The 20400-nt window shown below is 39.1% G+C and overlaps 1 long non-coding RNA gene across 1 annotated transcript in view; it reads left to right on the top strand.

The window, feature by feature from the left end:
• The window catches only part of LOC132491298 (uncharacterized), a 56411-nt gene that overhangs the window by 1183 nt on the left and 34828 nt on the right, over positions 1-20400 (top strand). Inside the window, exon 2 of the long non-coding RNA XR_009532652.1 lies at positions 5822-5961. This is a non-coding gene — a long non-coding RNA (uncharacterized LOC132491298). The remainder of the gene's footprint in view (positions 1-5821; positions 5962-20400) is intronic.

Raw genomic sequence — 20400 nt, 5'->3', positions numbered from 1 at the left:
CTGTCCCCCATGCTCTTCAAAAAATAAAAACTGACTGTAAGACAAACAATGCTGACTTCCCCCTCTCCTCCCAGGTTCAGTATTTTAATAATAGAGAAAGTTATTTGCTGAACATTCACTACATGTGCACATGGCATGTCTTGTTGCTTTTTCCTTCTCCCTGTAAGTCCAGAAGGTAGGACTAATGTGGGCACCCACGTAACAGATAAGGAAATTGAGGATTAAGAAAATTAAACAGGTAACTCATGGGGACACAGGTTGTGCTGGTCAAGGGCACCAGAGGGAGACCTCCGCTGGAGGGGGAGGAAGGGACCTGCTCTCTCTCATTCTGCTTGGAGTTTATGGCCAGCAACAGGGTTCTCCCTTCATGCAGAAATAGGGGGGCTTGTGTGTGTGTGTGTGTGTGTGTGTGTGTGTGTGTGTGTATGTGAGTGTTCCTCCAGATGCAAGAAGACTGAATTAAGCAATCTCATGGTGGGGAGTTGGGAGCTAATCAAGGAACTTTAATTCCTCTCTTTAAGGTCCTCCTCTCGACCTCCCCTCACTTGCTCTGTTTTTTTAAAAATTTATTTTATTGAAGTATAATTGATTTACAGTGTTGTGTTAATTTCTTCTGTATGGCAAAGTGAATCAGTTATACATACTTATATATGTATTTTTTTCATATTCTTTTCAATTATGGTTTGTCACGGGATATTGAATATAGTTCCCTGTGCTATACAGTAGGATCTTGTTGTGTATCCATTCTATATATTATAGTTTGCATCTGCTAATCCCAAACTCCCAGTCCATCCCTCCCCAACCCCCTCCCCCTTGGTAACCACAAGTCTGTTCTCAATGTCTGAGTCTGTTTCTATTTTGTAGATAAGTTCGTTTGTGTCATATTTTATTAGACTCCACATGTAAGTGATATCATATGATATTTGTCTTTCTCTGTCTGACTTACTTCACTTAGTATGATAATCTCTAGGTCCATCCATGAAGCTGCAAATGGCATTACTTCATTCTTTTTAAATTTAATTTCTTTTACATATAATTTTTATTTAATATTGGAATACAGTTGATTTACAATGTTGTGTTAGTTTCAGGTGTAGAGCAAAGTGATTCAGTTATACATATATATAAATTCTTTTTCAGATTCTTTTCCCATATAGGTTATTACAGTGTATTGGGTAGAGTTCCCTGAGCTATACAATAGGTCCTTGTTGATTACCTATTTTATATATAGTAGTGTGTATATGTTAATCCAAAGCCCCTAATTTATCCCTCACCCCACGTTTCCCCTTTGGTAACCATAAATTTGTTTTCTAAGTCTATGAGTCGGTTTTGTAAAGAAGTTCAGTTGTATCCTTTTTTTAGATTCCACATATAAGTGATATCTCACTTGCTCTTGACAAAAGCTGGGCCACTTTCTTACCACGGAGTGATCAGTGGAGCTTCCTAAATAGGTTGTCTGTCACTTTATGTTATTGTTAGTTTGTTTCTCTATAACTGACTTTTGGGATATGGAAATGAAGATCTGTTTTCTTCATTCCTTGAGAAAATGAGTTTATTTTTTAGTCCAACTCCTTAAGTATATACAACAAAATTATTCGAGAAACAAGTAGGAGTTTTCATAAGGAGGGTTATGTGGTAGATTAAATTCAGAGACATGTAGGAGAGAATAAGTGTAGCCAAAAAAAAAAAAAAGCAGCTTAGTGAATAATAAGAACATCTGCAATGTAGACTTTGGTAATTTGGGGTATTATCATTTGCATTTTAAATGTGTGAGCAATAAAATAACAGCTACTCATAAATGTCTCTATCCAGTCTGACTTAAAATACACCGTTATGATTTCACCCTGAAAGCTGACAAAGGTTTCAAAGCACCAACAGATGTGCTTCTCTGCCCCTGGGACACATCATGTCAAGGCCAAGTAGAGGCTTTGGGAAGCCAATAGCACCAGAAAAGCAGCCATGGAAAGCCCTGGGACCTGAGAACTTATGTTGGAGACTTTTTCCTTCCACCACGTTGAGAGTTGGCTGCCCGAATGTCATCTGGACTCTACACTGTTGCGAACAGAACCCACAGGGCATTTGGAAAAGGATGGTTCTTCTTCTCAGGCATCAGAGTATATTTTCCCTTTTTTAAATCAATGCATTAAAGGCTTATTCTTTGGAAAGTAGCTGTCCCAGGAGGATATGATCCAACCCTAATTACTCATTTGAGAGATTGGTTCAAGTGAGAGAGTGTTCCTTAAAATAGAAGGGGATTTTCACTTTAAAGGCCAGGAGGTTTTTCCTTCTTCTTAGTCATAGAGGTTGTGCTGTCATTGACACACCCTTCCTCCCCATTCTGCTTCCTGACTCATTAAAAAAACACTAGAGGATGGACTTCATGATTTAAAACATTTCCTTCATGCATTTGATGAAAGCCTGGTATTTTCTGTTGATAAAAAATTTAGAACACTAGTAGTTCAGTGTAGATGCTGCTTATGGAGTTTGGGGACAGATCATATATTCATATAATCTGTTCATCATATGAACAGATCATATGTTCAAAGTGATAGTGAAAAGCCTGTCAGCTCTGGTTTGTGGTGAAGGATGACCACGTGGCAGATGAATTGGCGTTACAACTCACAAGCGTGTTAGAGGGTCTCTCCTGGGCAGTGTTCCATGGACCATGTGACCCCCCTGGGAATACTATGGAATGCTGTCTTGTTACCTGCCACGACTTTGTTTATTCTCTTACCCTTTCTCATGTACTTATCAAATGTACTTAGCCTCCTTTCTACTTATTCTCACATCAGCTTCACGCCCCCAACTAGCTATGCAAGATTTGGAAAGCCTTTTCACATCCTTGGACGTCAGTTTCTTTTAAAATGTTGGGTGCATTATCTTTAACATCTTCATCAGCTCAAACATTTTCTAGTTCCTTATCTATGCTTTTATATGCTAGTGCATTTCACTCTGGTCTTAATTTGTAAGCTAATCTTGGTATTTAGGTCTCATTTGACATAAATGTCACAAGCAGAGATGGGAGGAAATAGTATCTTGGTGTCTTAAGTACAAGAACTAGAAGCTCATGAATTACAATGAACCTTAAATTAATTGGTGGCAAAGTTACCTTTAGATCATTTTGTCTATCTGTTTAAAAGGCAGATAATAGTATTTGGAGGTCAAAGAAAGAAGACTGGGAGATGGAACTTTGAATGCTATGCAAATTAGCAAGGACAGTTGTAACATTTATGGTTGACTATTATGTGAAAACCACTCTTGGAATTGTATTGCCTCTTGTTAATGGTTTAATATAGTGAGGTGTTTTTCTAGAAGTCTGTGTGTGCTCATACTGGGAATCCTGAAATAAACTCCGACATAACTTAAAAGTAAAGACATCATTTATTCTAGGGGCTTCTGTAAACCCAGCTATAGTCATCACTTGTTCTCATGTAAAATTTTTTATGTGTCCTCAGAATATTCATAGATCACTCTGTGGCAGCTTCAATACTTTTAAAACTAGAGAAGATTTCCATTTTAAAAATTATATGGGTTAATTGTAAGATTTGAAAGAGAAAAACAAATTTTTAGATGAGAGGGAAAATGATCTCTTCACTTGACATTTTGCTCTATTATTGCCTTTAAATAACCCCATTGATTTCCTTGTATAATGATAGAATATTAGAGAATAATTGATATAGTTCGGAAATTTTTATAAACATGAAGACACATTGAGACAGTTATTTTGACTAATGTCTATATCTACCCATAAATTAATATACTGAAAGGAAATTATATAAACATTAAGAAAAGTTGAGACAGTTATTTTGAATAATGTCTATACTTAATCATGACTTAAAACATTGAAAGAAAATACAAACATAGGCTCTTTCTTTAATGTAGGACACTATAGGCTGCTTGACGGTCAGAAAAACCACAGGTTTAGCTGCAAAGTAAGTTGTGTGAAGGTCAGTGGTTCATATTTTAAACAATCTGAGAATGGTTGTATGTGTTTTCCAAGCTAGTGTTTAAAAACCTTCATAGGGGCCTCCCTGGTGGCGCAGTGGTTAAGAGTCCGCCTGCCGATGCAGGGGATACGGGTTCGTGCCCCGGTCTGGGAGGATCCCATATGCCGCGGAGCGGCTGGGCCCGTGAGCCATGGCCGCTGGGCCTGCGCGTCCGGAGCCTGTGCTCCGCAACGGGAGAGGCCACAACAGTGAGAGGCCCGCATACCGCAAAAAGAAAAAAAAAAACAAAAAAACAAAAAAACCTTCATAAATATGTATTCCCAGGATATAGCTATTAGAGAAGGTCTTGTCAACTTTCATGCACTTCTATGACAGATTGTTTTTCTTTTTCATACAAAGGATACATGGCTGATTTAAAGCTCAGAACAGTTCAACAGCAGTTATATGCTATCATGACAAGTCTGTCTAAGCTTGTTTAAAAACATCCCACAGGAGATGCTTCAAAGAATGGCACACAGTGACAACTGGAAGAAAGCTGCTTTATTAATAGTTGGCAATTCTTACCAATTCCAAGCATGTTGCATTGTCTCTGTTCAGCCTAGTCACCTATTCTCATTAACATCCACCTTTAAAACAACTGCTTACATTTTGAACAAGTCCAAGGGAATACTTTCATGCAAGCTAAGTTCTAGCTTGCATAAAATAAATATGTATTAAACAAACAGAAGCAATGGGCCATATAGGAAATCACCCTCTCTTCTTATAGATCTCGTACTCCCTTTTACCAAAATGTAAATAAGGTGGCTCCAGTTTGGGGTCTTTTCAATAACCCTCTGGCTGAGAGAGAACTTTTCATCTCCCACTTTTCCTTCTCTGCCGCATTCTCATTTTCTCTTTCTTCCTTTTTCTTTTTCTTTTAAAAATTTTACTGAAGTATACTTGATTACAAGGTTGTGTTAATTTCTGCTATACAGCAAAGTGATTCAGTTACACATATATATATTCTTTTTCATATTCTTTTCCATTATGGTTTATCACAGGATATTGAATATAGTTCCCTGTGCTATACAATAGGACTTTGCTGTTTATCCATTCTATGCATAATAGTTTGCATCTGCTAATCCCAAACTCCCCATCCTTCTTTCCTGGCACCCCTGGCAACCACAAGTCTGTCCTCGATGTCTGTGAGTCTGTTTTTGCTTCACAGATATGTTCATTTGTGTCATATTTTAGATTCCACATATAAATGATCTCATATGGTAGTCATCTTTCTGATTTACTTCATTTAGTATGATAATCTCTAGGTCCATCCATGTTGCTGTAAATGGCATTATTTCATTCTTTTTTTATGGCTGAGTAATATTCCATTGTATATATGTATTACATCTTCTTTATCTGTTCATCTGTCCATGGACAATTAGGTTGTTTCCATGTCTTGGCTATTGTGAATAGTGCTGCTGTGAACATTGGAGTGCATGTACCTTTTTGAATTAGTTTTGTCTTCTTCCCTTTTCTTAACATCTGTTCTGTCTTCTTTCCCACTGGCATTCTATTTCTCCTTCCTCTGCTGTTTCCTCTTCTCTTTTTTCCTCTTTATTCTTTTCCTCCCTCCTTGCATTTACTTCTTACCTCTATACTTTCAATTCTGCTTCATGTCTCCCTTCCAGTTTTGAAATCACTATAGGCTTATTAGTACAAGTACAATGCAACTGTAAGACGTAATTTGATGTCTACCACAGAACTATGAATTATGAACTTTCCTTTTGTTTCTACAGGCAATTATGAGAAACTAAATGTTGACTTTTTATTTATTATTATTATTATTATTATTTTTACGGTACGTGGGCCTCTCACTGCTGTGGCCTCTCCCGTTGCAGAGCACAGGCTCCAGACGTGCAGGCTCAGCAGCCATGGCTCACGGGCCCAGCCGCTCCGCAGCATGTGGGATCTTCCCAGACGGGGCACGAACCCCTGTCCCCTGCATCGGCAGGTGGACTTTCAACCACTGTGCCACCAGGTAAGCCCTAAATATTGACTTTTTAAAGTCATGCTTTAATCAGAAGTGTACTTATATAACATCAATACACATGAAATGCAGAGTGGACTTAAAAAACATTTTTTAAACAAATACTATTTCATTCACTAATAGCCACTAATGACTATTTAGACTTAGTCCATTAAGTAAACAAACAAAGAATTAGCTCATCTGATTCAACTGTAAGTAGTAGGTAATTCATGAATAAGGAAATCATACTTTCTTGTTCTGGTATAGTAACAGGAAGCTTTTGAAGTTACAATATCTCAGATCTAGAACAAATTTGGTTCCTTTAAAATAAAACAAATGCAGAAAAACAAGGCCTGGAGTCATGTTATGCAAGTCAACCCCTGCCATCCAGTTGGGATCCAACCTCATCTCCTTGAGAAGAGTCATAGCTGGCTGGTGGACGTAAGCTGTCTGAATACAGAGAAAGCAATAGGTTATATTCTGTTTACATTTGTCCTTAGGAAGCAAATATTGAAATGAAGATGTTCTGATGTCAACCTCTCTATCTCCCTGTGAATTAAAGGCATCTAAGTTTTTACAAGTCATGAAATATTTAATTCTGTCTTCTTTGCCATAAGAATATCAACATTAATATCTAGATAAATGTAAGCACTAAAAATGTGAAATTAAAAAGATACTCCTGGGCTTCCCTGGTGGCGCAGTGGTTGAGAGTCCACCTGCCAATGCAGGGGACACGGGTTCGCGCCCCGGTTCGGGAAGATCCCACACGCCACGGAGCGGCTAGGCCCGTGAGCCATGGCCTCTAAGCCTGCCTGTCCAGAGCCTGTGCTCTGCAGCGGGAGACGCCACAGCAGTGAGAGGCCCGCGTACCACAAAAAAAAAAAAAAAAAGATACTCCTGTTAGGTCTCAAGACATCATTTTAAAATATGAAAAAGAAATGTGATATAATTTTAAGACTAATGTAACTGAAACATTTATTTCAAACCTATGAAGCCTGCTGATTAGACACCCTAATATTTTTTGGATCACTAAGCAGATCTTCCTGTCAAGGCTCTCAGCAACAGACCAGCCTATCAGTGGCACATTGCTAAGTCATCGCTATTTATTAAATATACGCTATTTGCTGTACTATAATTTGTAAGCCATTGTATTAAAAGTACTTCAGCAAGTAGCCTCATAAATATTAAATAGTGAAGTTGTTTAATTAAGATTAGCTTGCAAACATGTTTTAGACCTAGATTAAAATGAATTTCTGGCTTATTTTGATGTTAACCTACACTATTTGGGGCTAACCTAAACCATTTATTTATTTATTTATTTATTTTCACTACATTTTTTTATTTTTTTTATTTTACAAATTTAATCAGTTATACATATACATATGTTCCCATATCCCCTCCCTTTTGCGTCTCCCTCCCACCCTCCCTATCCCACCCCTCCAGGCGGTCACAAAGAACCGAGCTGATCTCCCTGTGCTATGCGGCTGCTTCCCACTAGCTCTCTACCTTACATTTGGTAGTGTATATATGTCCATGCCGCTCTTTCACTTTGTCACAGCTTACCCTTCCCCCTCCCCATATCCTCAAGTCCATGCTCTAGTAGGTCTGTGTCTTTATTCCTGTCTTACCCCTATGTTCTTGATGACATTTTTTTCTTAAATTCCATATATATGTGTCAGCATACAGTATTTGTCTTTCTCTTTCTGACTTACTTCACTCTGTATGACAGACTCTAGGTCCATCCACCTCATTACAAATAGCTCAATTTCATTTCTTTTTATGGCTGAGTAATATTCCATTGTATATATGTGGCACATCTTCTTTATCCATTCATCCGATGATGGACACTTAGGTTGTTTCCATCTCCGGGCTATTGTAAATAGGGCTGCTATGAACATTTTGGTACATGTCTCTTTTTGAATTATGGTTTTCTCAGGGTATATGCCCAGTAGTGGGATTGCTGGGTCATATGGTAGTTCTATTTGTAGTTTTTTAAGGAACCTCCATACTGTTCTCCATAGTGGCTGTACCAATTCACATTCCCACCAGCAGTGCAAGAGTGTTCCCTTTTTTCCACACCCTCTCCAGCATTTATTGTTTCTAGATTTTTTGATGATGGCCATTCTGACTGGTGTGAGATGATATCTCATTGTAGTTTTGATTTGCATTTCTCTAATGAGTAAAGATGTTGAGCATCCTTTCATGTGTTTGTTGGCTGTCTGTATATCTTCTGTGGAGAAATGTCTATTTAGGTCTTCTGCCCATTTTTGGATTGGGTTGTTTGTTTTTTTGCTATTGAGCTGCATGAGCTGCTTATAAATTTTGGAGATTAATCCTTTGTCAGTTGCTTCATTTGCAAATATTTTCTCCCATTCTGAGGGTTGTCTTTTGGTCTTGTTTATGGTTTCCTTTGCTGTGCAAAAGCTTTGAAGTTTCATTAGGTCCCATGTGTTTATTTTTGTCTTTATTTCCATTTCTCTAGGAGATGGGTCAGAAAGGATCTTGCTGTGATTTATGTCATAGAGTGTTCTGCCTATGTTTTCCTCTAGGAGTTTGATAGTGTCTGGCCTTACATTTAGGTCTTTAATCCATTTTGAGCTAATTTTTGTGTATGGTGTTAGGGAATGATCTAATCTCATACTTTTACATGTCCCTGTCCAGTTTTCCCAGCACCACTTATTGAAGAGACTGTCCTTTCTCCACTGTACATTCCTGCCTCCTTTATCAAAGATAAGGTGACCATATGTCCGTGGGTTTATCTCTGGGCTTTCTATCCTGTTCCATTGATCTATCTTTCTGTTTTTGTGCCAGTACCATACTGTCTTGATTACTGTAGCTTTGTAGTATAGTCTGAAGTCAGGGAGCCTGATTCCTCCAGCTCCATTTTTCGTTCTCAAGATTGCTTTGGCTATTCGGGGTCTTTTGTGTTTCCATACAAATTGTGAAATTTTTTGTTCTAGTTCTGTGAAAAATGCCATTGGTAGTTTGATAGGGATTGCATTGAATCTGTAGATTGCTTTGGGTAGTAGAGTCATTTTCACAATGTTGATTCTTCCAATCCAAGAACATGGTACATCTCTCCATCTATTTGTATCATCTTTAATTTCTTTCATCAGTGTCTTATAATTTTCTGCATACAGGTCTTTTGTCTCCTTAGGTAGGTTTATTCCTAGATATTTTATTCTTTTTGTTGCAATGGTAAATGGGAGTGTTTCCTTGATTTCACTTTCAGATTTTTCATCATTAGTATATAGGAATGCCAGAGATTTCTGTGCATTAATTTTGTATCCTGCAACTTTACCAAATTCATTGATTAGCTCTAGTAGTTTTCTGGTAGCATCTTTAGGATTCTCTATGTATAGTATCATGTCATCTGCAAACAGTGACAGCTTTACTTCTTCTTTTCCCATTTGGATTCCTTTTATTTCCTTTTCTTCTCTGATTGCTGTGGCTAAAACTTCCAAAACTATGTTGAATAAGAGTGGTGAGAGTGGGCAACCTTGTCTTGTTCCTGATCTTAGTGGAAATGGTTTCAGTTTTTCACCATTGAGGACGATGCTGGCTGTGGGTTTGTCATATATGGCCTTTATTATGTTGAGGAAAGTTCCCTCTATGCCTACTTTCTGCAGGGTTTTTATCATAAATGGGTGTTGAATTTTGTCAAAAGCTTTCTCTGCATCTATTGAGATGATCATATGGTTTTTCTCCTTCAACTTGTTAATATGGTGTATCACATTGATTGATTTGCGTATATTGAAGAATCCTTGCATTCCTGGAATAAACCCCACTTGATCATGGTGTATGATCCTTTTAATGTGCTGTTGGATTCTGTTTGCTAGTATTTTGTTGAGGATTTTTGCATCTATGTTCATCAGTGATATTGGCCTGTAGTTTTCTTTCTTTGTGACATCCTTGTCTGGTTTTGGTATCAAGGTGATGGTGGCCTCGTAGAATGAGTTTGGGAGTGTTCCTCCCTCTGCTATATTTTGGAAGAGTTTGAGAAGGATAGGTGTTAGCTCTTCTCTAAATGCTTGATAGAATTCGCCTGTGAAGCCATCTGGTCCTGGGCTTTTGTTTGTTGGAAGATTTTTAATCACAGTTTCAATTTCAGTGCTTGTGATTGGTCTATTCATATTTTCTATTTCTTCCTGAGTCAGTCTTGGCAGGTTGTGCATTTCTAAGAATTTGTCCATTTCTTCCAGGTTGTCCATTTTATTGGCATAGAGTTGCTTATAGTAATCTCTCATGATCTTTTGTATTTCTGCAGTGTCAGTTGTTACTTCTCCTTTTTCATTTCTAATTCTATTGATTTGAGTCTTCTCCCTTTTTTTCTTGATGAGTCTGGCTAATGGTTTATCAATTTTGTTTATCTTCTCAAAGAACCAGCTTTTAGTTTTATTGATCTTTGCTATCCTTTCCTTCATTTCTTTTTCATTTATTTCTGATCTGATTTTTATGATTTCTTTCCTTCTGCTAACTTTGGGATGTTTTTGTTCTTCTTTCTCTAATTGCTTTAGGTGCAAGGTTAGGTTGTTTATTCGAGATATTTCCTGTTTCTTAAGGTGGGATTGTATTGCCATAAACTTCCCTCTTAGAACTGCTTTTGCTGCATCCCATAGGTTTTGGGTCGTCGTGTCTCCATTGTCATTTGTTTCTAGGTATTTTTTAATTTCCTCTTTGATTTCTTCAGTGATCACTTCGTTATTAAGTAGTGTATTGTTTAGCCTCCATGTGTTTGTATGTTTTACAGCTTTTTTCCTGTAATTGATATCTAGTCTCATAGCATTGTGGTCGGAAAAGATACTTGATACAATTTCAATTTTCTTAAATTTACCAAGGCTTGATTTGTGACCCAAGATATGATCTATCCTGGAGAATGTTCCATGAGCACTTGAGAAAAATGTGTATTCTGTTGTTTTTGGATGGAATGTCCTATAAATATCAATTAAGTCCATCTTGTTTAATGTATCATTTAAAGCTTGTGTTTCCTTATTTATTTTCATTTTGGATGACCTGTCCATTGGTGAAAGTGGGGTGTTAAAGTCCCCTACTATGATTGTGTTACTGTCGATTTCTCCTTTTATGGCTGTTAATATTTCCCTTATGTATTGAGGTGCTCCTATGTTGGGTGCATAAATATTTACAATTGTTATATCTTCTTCTTGGATTGATCCCTTGATCATTATGTAGTGTCCTTCTTTGTCTCTTCTAGTAGTCTTTATTTTAAAGTCTATTTTGTCTGATATGAGAATTGCTACTCCAGCTTTCTTTTGGTTTCCATTTGCATGGAATATCTTTTTCCATCCCCTTACTTTCAGTCTGTATGTATCTCTAGGTCTGAAGTGGGTCTCTTGTAGACAGCATATATATGGGTCTTGTTTTTGTATCCATTCAGCCAGTCTGTGTCTTTTGGTGGGAGCATTTAGTCCATTTACATTTAAGGTAATTATTGATATGTATGTTCCTATTCCCATTTTCTTAATTGTTTTGGGTTCGTTATTGTAGTTCTTTTCCTTCTGTTGTGTTTCTTGCCTAGAGAAGTTCCTTTAGCATTTGTTGTAAAGCTGGTTTGGTGGTGCTGAACTCTCTCAGCTTTTGCTTGTCTGTAAAGGTTTTAATTTCTCCATCAAATCTGAATGAGATCCTTGCTGGGTAGAGTAATCTTGGTTGCAGGTTTTTCTCCTTCATCACTTTAAGTATGTCCTGCCACTCCCTTCTGGCTTGTAGAGTTTCTGCTGAGAGATCAGCTGTTATCCTGATGGGGATTCCCTTGTGTGTTATTTGTTGTTTTTGCCTTGCTGCTTTTAATATGATTTCTTTGTGTTTAATTTTTGACAGTTTGATTAATATGTGTCTTGGTGTATTTCTCCTTGGATTTATTCTGTATGGGACTCTCTGTGCCTCCTGGACTTGATTAACTATTTCCTTTCCCATATTAGGGAAGTTTTCAACTATAATCTCTTCAAATATTTTCTCAGTCCCTTTCTTTTTCTCTTCTTCTTCTGGAACCCCTATAATTCGAATGTTGGTGCGTTTAATGTTGTCCCAGAGGTCTCTGAGACTGTCCTCTGTTCTTTTCATTCTTTTTTCTTTATTTTGCTGTGCAGCAGTTATTTCCACTATTTTATCTTCCACCTCACTTATCCGTTCTTCTGCCTCAGTTATTCTGCTATTGATCCCATCTAGAGTATTTTTTATTTCATTTATTGTGTTTTTAATCGATGCTTGATTCGTCTTTAGTTCTTCTAGGTCCTTGTTAACTGTTTCTTGCATTTTGTCTATTCTATTTCCAAGATTTTGGATCATCTTTACCATCATTATTCTGAATTCTTTTTCAGATAGACTGCCTATTACCTCTTCATTTGTTAGGTCTGGTGGGTTTTTATCTTGCTCCTTCTCCTGCTGTGTGTTTTTCTGTCTTCTCATTTTGCTTATGTTACTGTGTTTGGGGTCTCCTCTTTGCAGGCTGCAGGTTCGTAGTTCCCGTTGTTTTTGGTGTCTGTCCCCAGTGGCTAAGGTTGGTTTAGTGGGTTGTGTAGGCTTCTTGGTGGAGGGGACTACTGCCTGTGTTCTGGTGGATGAGGCTGGATCTTGTCTTTCTGGTGGGCAGGTCCACGTCTGGTGGTGTGTTTTGGGGTGTTTGCGGACTTTTTATGATTTGAGGCAGCCTCTCTGCTAATGGGTGGTGTTGTGTTCCTGTCTTGCTAGTTGTTTGGCATAGGGTGTCCAGCACTGTAGCTTGCTGGTCGTTGAGTGAAGCTGGGTGCTGGTGTTGAGATGGAGATCTCTGGAAGATTTTCGCTGTTTGATATTATGTGGAGCTGGGAGGTCTCTTGTGGACCAGTGTCCTGAAGTTCGCTCTCCCACCTCAGAGGCACAGCACTGACTCCTGGCTCCTCAATTTGGGATGATTTGTTGTCTATTCATGTATTCCACAGATGCAGGGTACATGAAGTTGATTGTGGAGCTTTAATCCGCTGCTTCTGAGGCTGCTGGGAGAGGTTTCCCTTTCTCTTCTTTGTTCTCACAGCTCCTGGGTCTCAGCTTTGGATTTGGCCCCGCCTCTGCGTGTAGGTCGCCGGAGGGCGTCTGTTCTTCGCTCAGACAGGACAGGGTTAAAGGAGCAGCCTCTTCGGGGACTCTGGCTCACTCAGGCCGGGCGGGAGGGAGGGGCACGGAGTGCGGGGCGAGCCTTTTGGGAGGTCTGGGGTCTTCTGCCAGCGTTCAGTAGTTGTTCTGTAGGAGTTGTTGCACGTGTAGCTGTATTTCTGGTGTATCTGTGGGGAGGAAGGTGATCTCCGCGTGTTACTCTTCCGCCATCTTACCCGGAAAGGCACCATTTATTTTTTGTCTTTCCTAAATCAAGTTTATAGCATACTCCTTTTTAAAAAAAAACCTTTTAATTCTATATTGGAGTATAGCCAATTAACAATGTTGTGGTAGCTTCAAGTGCACAGCAAAGCGACTCAGCCAAACATATCCATGTATCCATTCTCCCCCAAACTCCACTCCCATCCAGGCTGCCACATAATATTGAGCAGAGTTCCCTGTGCTATACAGTAGGTCCTTGGTGGGTAACTGTTTTAAATATAGGAGTGTGTACATGTCAATCCCAAACTCCCTAACTATCCCTCCGCTCCACCCTCCCCCCAACCCTGGTAACCATAAGTTCATTCTACTCCTTTTTTTAAAAAATAACTTTCATTTGGAAATAATTTTAAGTGCACTGAAAAGTTTCAAGAATAAGAATAGTACAAAGAAGAGCTTTCCTTTACCCAGGTTCACCTATTGTTAACATTTTACCCCATTTGCTTTGTTACTTGTGCACCCTTTCTCTCTGTGTGTATGTGTATAATGTGTGTGTGCATGTATGTATAGACACAAGTACATATATTTTGTGATTCATTTGAGAGTCAGTTGCATATGCCATGGCCCCTTTACTGGGTAAAGCCCCAATACACAGTGAGTGTGTATTTCATCTGTATTCCCATCTTGTCTATGGACTCAGTTTTGACCCCTTGTCATTTCTCAGCTGGGCTCCCAGTCCGGAATCCTGTCTAGGAGAGGGTTTTGCATCTTGTTGTCATGTGTCTTTAATCTCCTTTCATCTGGGACATTTTCCTAGCCTTTTTTTTGGCCTTTTATGACAAACGTGTCTCATTTGGGGTTTGCCTAGTGTTTTCTAGTGATTAGATTCAGGTGATGCATTCCTGGCTGGAATATCACAGAAATGACTTTGGATACCGTAGGGGTCCTCGCAGGCTCATGGTGTTGATCTGCTCACGTTAGTGGTGTTAATTTTCATCACTCAGTCAAGTGTTGTCCTATGTGTCCACTGTAGAGTTACTATTTTTTTCCTTACAACTAATAAGCAATCTGTGGGAAACACTTTAAGATCATGCAAGTGTTCTGTTCCTCATCAAACTGTCTCCTAGACTGAGCATCTGTTGATGATTCCTGCTTGAACTAATTTTCTCTACGATCGTTGCAAAACATGCAGGACTCTAGTATTCCACAATTACCAGTTGGCACTTGACATTCTGCTGTAAATAGTATCTCCCCTTTCTCCCTCATTTCTTTATGTATTTATTAACAGGAATAACTTATCGATTCCTTTTTTCTCTCAATAGTTTATAATTTATTACTGTCTTTAAACATTTGGTGCTCAATTATCCCCGATTTGCCCAGTGGAAACTCTTCAAGCTGACTCCCATGTCTTTATGACTTGGTTTCACCATTTTTTTTAAAAAAATAAATTATTTATTTATTTATTTATTTATTTATGGCTGTGTTGGGTCTTCGTTTCCGCGCGAGGGCTTTCTCTAGTTGCGGCGAGCGGGGGCCACTCCTCATCGCGGTGCGCGGGCCTCTCATGCACAGGCTCAGTAGTTGTGGCGCACGGGCTTAGTCGCTCCGCGGCATGTGGGATCCTCCCAGACCAGGGCCCGAACCCGTGTCCCCTGCATTGGCAGGCAGACTCCCAACCACTGCGCCACCAGGGAAGCCCCCGGCTTCACCATTTTTGTGAGCACTTCCTTATAAGATATTCCAAGTTCACCTTGAATCTATCCTTCCCCAGCCGCAGAACTGGCCATTTTCTCAGGAGCCCTGTTTCCTTTTAGTGAAGAATGGTATTAAAAACGAAGATCTGTGTGCCAGGTGTGTTCATTGCTACTGAGGTATCTTTGTTTCAAGACCCCTCAGCAGGGCTTCCCTGGTGGCGCAGTGGTTGAGAGTCCGCCTGCCGATGCAGGGGACACGGGTTCGTGCCCCGGTCCAGGAGGATCCCACATGCCGCGGAGCGGCTGGGCCTGTGAGCCATGGCCGCTGGGCCTGTGTGTCTGGAGCCTGTGCTCCGCAGCGGGAGGGACCACGACAGTGAGAGGCCCGCGTACCGCAAAAAAAAAAAAAAAAAAAAAAAAAAAAAAAAAAGACCCCTCAGCAGACAAAGCTAATAAATTTATGCATGTATGTACACATATACAAACACATACTTACAGATATACATACACACATGCATGTGTATACATATGGGCATAAGTAGGCATAGACACATGCATAGTTTTAAAATTATGGGTTCACCAGTGTCTTGAAACCCAATCCATCTCCAAAGGTTTCTTTCTCACCCTCTGCCATTTTGTAATTTGGATGTTGTTTCTTTCATAGTGAGAATCCTGGGTCCCAACAATGGCGACACGCTTATTCCTTTAGTGCTATAATTTATCCAAGATGCTTTCAGAATTACTTCGCCCATACCATTACAGTGAACAAAAAAAGAGTTGAGTTTTTGTGTGGAGTTTCCCCCCACTCCATTACCTTGCCCAAGACTGAAGGTATATATTTGTAGTCAAATACTCTGCTTATATGTTTCTCAGATTAGGTTTTTCCTTTTTTATGCCCTCGTCACTATGAACATGGTATTTACCTGGAATATAATTGGATTCATTATGTTGGTATGCTTTCAATTTTAGGTTTTAAAATTATTTACCCTTCCCATCTTCGTTGGTTTAATTTTTGAATATCTAGAAGACTAACATGGTTCCAAAATTCAAAACTATACAGAAAGATATATTCAGAAGCATCACTCTCTCCTGTATCCTTTCTACCCACCTTGCCCCCTCCTACCCTTGTTTTTTTTTTTTTTTTTTTTGCGGTATGCGGGCCTCTCACCGCTGTAGCCTCTCCCGTTGTGGAGCACAGGCTCCAGACGCACAGGCTCAGCGGCCATGGCTCACGGGCCCAGCCGCTCCGCGGCGTGTAGGATCTTCCCGGACCGGGGCATGAACCCGTGTCCCCTGCATCAGCTGGCGGACTCTCAACCACTGCGCCACCAGGGAAGCCCCCTACCCTTGTTTTGTTCTCTTATTCTTCCTGCGTTTCTTTTGGTAAAGGTAACAGATAAACGTATGTTATTTTAATTCTCCTTCTTCTTTCCTTAAAGGGAACATTCTTTCTCTCTTTCTCCCTATCTACTTTGTTGCATTTTACTTTTTAAATCTTTTTTTTTTTTTTTTGCTTAACAATATCTCCTGGAGATAAATTTGTATCAGCTGACAGAGATCATTCTCCTTTTCACAGCTTCATAGTACTCAATTGTGATAATAAACCCATCTTCTGTGCTTGGGCATTTATATAGCTTCTGATATTTTGCAACTGCAAATACTGTTGCAATGATTAACCATGTGCAGGTTCTTTTCATATTATTGAAAGTTTAATCTTCAGGGTAGAGTCCTACAAGTGGAATTGCCTATGTAGTTTTGTTAACTATTGTCGAAGTTGCCTCTATAAGGGAATTTCCCTTCATTTTGCATTCCCACCAGCAATGTAGGAACATGCCTGTATCCCCAAAGCGTCACCAACCAACAGAATGTGTTGTCAAGGTTTTTAATGTTTACCAGTCTAATAGATGAGAAATGGTATCTCGCCTAGTTTTAATTTGCATTTCCTTTACTGTGAGTAGTCATGTACATCTTTCATATGTATAAGGGTTATTTTTATATCCTAAAAACTTTTGTCTGTTTATGCCTTTATTTTTATTTAGGATTTTTGGCCTTTTCCCTCTCAATTTTAAAGCATTATTTGTGTAGTAGGTTTATTAACTCCTTATCTGGTAATATTTTGCAGTTGTTTTTTCCCAGTTTACCATTTACCTTTTGACTTTATTTTAAATTGGCCATGCAAACATTCTTTATTTTTATAGTCAGATTTATCAAGCTTCTCTTTTACTGCGTCTAGATTTTTAGTCATAGAAGCCTTTCCCTACACTCAGCTTACAGAGGAATTCACTTGTTTTTGTTTAGTATTTGTATATTTTTACTTTTTTATATTAAGATCTCAGATTCATTTGGAGTATATGTTTGTTTTTGGTTTGAGGGTTCGATCCCTGGTCGGGGAACTAAGATCCAACATGCCGCTGGGCAACTAAACCCGTGCGCGCCACAACTAGAGAGAGAAAACCCCCAGGCCACAACTGGAGAGAAGCCCGAATGCTGCAACAAAGAGACCACATGCAGTAACGAAAGATCCTGCATGCCTCAGCAAAGGTCCCATGTGCAGCAACTAAGACCTGATGCAGCCAAAAAAATAAGGAAAATAAATAAATTAAATAAATAAATATATTTTTAAAACCCCTAACTTTGCCCCAGTGACCTGAGATGTCACTTTGATCATATCCAGATTTCTGCATTTTGTTGGGCATATTTCTGGACTTCCCTGGAGCTCCCTGTGGTATACAATAGGTCCTTGTTGGTTATCTATCTTATATATAACAGTGTGTGTATGTTAATCCCAAGTTCCTAATTTATCCCTCCCCTGCCCCCATGTTTCCCCTTTGGTCACCATAAGTTTGTTTCTGAAATATGTGAGACCTTGTTGATATTTTTATTGGGACCCCATTACACTGATAAATTAACTTTCAACTGGTATATTGATGATGTTGAAATGTCCTAACCAAGAACAAGGGATGTTTTTGTATTTGCTCAAGTCTCCTTTTGGACAGCCGATTCTTTTTTTTTTTTTTTAACATCTTTATTGAAGTATAATTGCTTTACAATGGTGTGTTAGTTTCTGCTTTATATCAAAGTGAATCAGCTATGTGTATATATATATCCCCATATCTCGTCCCTCTCCCATCTCCCTCCCACCCTCCCATTCCCACCCCTCTAGGTGGTCACAAAGTACCCAGCTGATCTCCCTGTGCTATGTGGCTGCTGCCCACTAGCTATCTATTTCACATTTGGTAGTGTATATATGTCCAGGCCACTCTCTCACTTCGTCTCATTTTACCCTTCCCCTGCCCCGTGTCCTCAAGTCCATTCTCTACGTCTGCGTCTTTATTCCTTCCCTGCCCCTAGTTTCTTCAGAACCATTTTTTTTTGGATTCCATATATATGTGTTAGCATATGGTATTTGTTTTCCCTTTCTGACTTACTTCACTCTGTATGACAGACTCTAGGTCCATCCACCTCACTACAAATAACTCAATTTTGTTTCTTTTTATGGCTGAGTAATATTCCATTGTATATATGTGCCACATCTTCTTTATCCATTCATCTGTCGATGGACACTTAGGTTGCTTCCATGTCCTGGCTACTGTAAATAGAGCTGTAATGAACATTGTGGTACATGACTCTTTTTGAATTATGGTTTTCTCAAGGTATATGCCCAGTAGCGGGATTGCTGGGTCATATTGTAGTTCTATTTTTAGAGTTTTAAGGAACCTCCATACTGTTCTCCATAGTGGCTGTATCAATTTACATTCCCACCAACAGTGCAAGAGGGTTCCCTTTTCTCCACACCCTCTCCAGCATTTGTTGTTTGTAGATTTTCTGATGATGGCCATTCTGACTGGTGTGAGGTGATACCTCATTGTAGTTTTGATTTGCATTTCTCTAATGATTAGTGATGTTGAGCATCATTTCATGTGTTTGTTGGCAATCTGTATGTCTTCTTTGGAGAAATGTCTATTTAGGTCTTCTGCCCATTTTTGGATTGGGTTGCTTATTTTTTTGATATTGAGCTGCTTGTAAATTTTGGAGATTAATCCTTTGTCAGTTGCTTCATTTGCAAATATTTTCTCCCATTCTGAGGGTTGGACAGCCCATTCTTATTCAAAGTGAATAAGGCTGTTAAGTACCCTTTAATTTTTTTCTGGTATACTTCAATTTAAAATATATGAGGGACTGAAGAAGACATATAAATGACGGTGGGAAAGGGAAAATAATACTTTTGAATAACTTCGAGGTGCCACAATGCTGTGCAAAGTGTTATTTAATTCTCAATACAATCATGACGTTATTGATTTTGCTTTCTACCCATTGGGGTTGTGGGGAGTACTCTTTCAAAGATCTTGTCTTACTTCCCTAAGAAGAGTTAATGAATAGCAAGCGTGAGACTCAGATCCTATTCTGTGTGCCATCAATGCATATTACCTTAAGTTCTCTACCTGTTAAAAACCAGCATTGCATCATGATTATTGCATCAAGGTATACATTGTATACATTGTCTTATTTGATTTTTGAAGTACCTGTGAAATCAGTAAGGCTTGGACTATTATTCCAGTAATTGTGCAGATAAAGAAATTGAGGTTCGAAGGAGGTTAAGTGTCTCTAGATTATGGTTAGTAAGTGTCAGAGTTGATTCTAGAGTGTATGACCACTAACCTTGTTCTTTCTAGGATACCACACCCAGCCTAAAAATTCAAAGCAAACCAATGATACCTCTTCCTACCAACCTTAGACATGGAAGATTTACACATAAATTCTTTGAGGTAGAATAGCAATAGCACTCCACATTTGCCCCACGGTGGGTGGAAGCCTTCCTTTGCCCATTGTGGGTTGGTGGGTAGCAGGCACTTCCCCTGTCACTTTTATTTCTGTTTCTATTGTCACTAGCTGTCTTACCAACAAAATATGAGAACTGGACTTGAATCAGTGGATCTCAACCTTTTCTATCCACTGGAATCATCATGAAGCTTCAAAAATACAGATATCTGGGTCGTCCCCCCAGAGATGATTATTTAATTGGTCCAGGGTATTGTTACCAATTGGTTGACTGGACCTGAGCTGGGGTCCTAGCCCAGCCTGAGACCCCTTGTCTTGGCCAGGGAGGTTTTTTTTTTTTTCCGATTGGATTCACACAGCCAATAACAAAACTGATGCTTAGACTGGAACGGCACAAGCTTTATTCAATGGCCAAGATTTCTTGTTCTGTAGTAGTTAAGAGCACAAACTCTGGAATTAGCTGCTTTTCCCTTACAATAGTTGGATCTTAGGTAAATTACTCAATCTCTTTAATCTGTAATTTCCTTATCTATGAAATAGGCACAGGTATGTGGCACATAACTTCATAGAGCTGATGGGCACAATTACTTCATAGAGTTTTTGTAAAGAAAATATATGATAAATTATTAAAGCACTTAACACATAGGCATGCTCATAGTTAGTGCTCATA

The sequence above is a fragment of the Mesoplodon densirostris genome, chromosome 5 (genome assembly GCF_025265405.1).
Source record: "Mesoplodon densirostris isolate mMesDen1 chromosome 5, mMesDen1 primary haplotype, whole genome shotgun sequence".
Taxonomy (NCBI): domain Eukaryota; kingdom Metazoa; phylum Chordata; class Mammalia; order Artiodactyla; family Ziphiidae; genus Mesoplodon; species Mesoplodon densirostris.
The sequence above is the reverse complement of the archived record's forward strand: the minus strand, read 5'-3'. Positions and strand labels throughout refer to the sequence as shown.